The sequence below is a fragment of the Eumetopias jubatus genome, unplaced genomic scaffold, assembly GCF_037043125.1.
Source record: "Eumetopias jubatus isolate StellerSeaLion01/CBP00866 unplaced genomic scaffold, mEumJub1_p1.0 scaffold_2, whole genome shotgun sequence".
In the NCBI taxonomy this organism is placed as follows: domain Eukaryota; kingdom Metazoa; phylum Chordata; class Mammalia; order Carnivora; family Otariidae; genus Eumetopias; species Eumetopias jubatus.
The window spans coordinates 67546384-67547421 of NW_028274808.1; positions in this window are offsets into that span (position 1 = coordinate 67546384).

The window sequence follows — 1038 nt, forward strand, 5'->3', positions numbered from 1 at the left end:
TTGCTATGAACATTGGGGTGCATGTGCCCCTTCTCTTCACTGCATCTGTATCTTTGGGATAAATACCTAGTAGTGAAATTGCTGGGTTGTAGGGTAGCTCTATTTTTAACATCTTGAGGAACTTCCATATTTTTTTCCAGAGTGGCTGTAGCAGCTTGCATTTCTACCAACAGTGTAAGAGGGTTCCCCTTTCTCCACATCCTTGCTAACATTTGTTGTTTCCTGTCTTGTTAATTTTCACCATTCTAACCGGTGTAAGGTGGTATCTCATTGTGGTTTTGATTTGTATTTCCCTGATGGCTAGTGATGTCGAATATTTTTTCATGTGTCTGTTAGCCATTTGTATGTCTTCTTTGGGGATGTGTCTGTTCATGTCTTCTGTCCATTTCTTGACTGGATTATTTGTTTTTTGGGTGTTGAGTTTGAGAAGTTCTTTATAGATCTTGGATACCAGCCCTTTATCTAAAATGAAATTGAGGAATCAACCCCATTCACAATAGCACCAAAAACCATAAGATACTTAGGAACAAACCTAACCAAAGAGGTATTCTATAGTCTAGAAACCACAGAACACTTATGAAAGAAATGAAGGAAGACACAAAGAAATGGAAAAACATTCCATGCTCATAGATTGGAAGAATAAACATTGTTAATGTTTAAATGAATGAATGAATAAAATGTCTATGCTGCCCAGAGCAATCTACACTTTCAAAGCAATCCCCATCAAAATACCGTTGACATTTTTCACAGAGCTGGAACAAACAATCCTAAAATCTGTATGGAACCAGAAAAGACCCCAAATCACTAGGGGAATGTTGAAAAAGAAAATCAAAGCTGGGGGCATCAAAATACTTGACTTCAAGCTCTATTACAAAGCTGTGATCATCAAGACAGCATGGTATTGGCAAAAAACAGACTCATAGGTCAATGGAACAGAATAGAGACCCCAGAAATGGACCCTCAACTCTATGGTCAACTAGTCTTCAACAAAGCAGGAAAGAAAATCCAATGGAAAAAAGACAGTTTCTTCAACACATT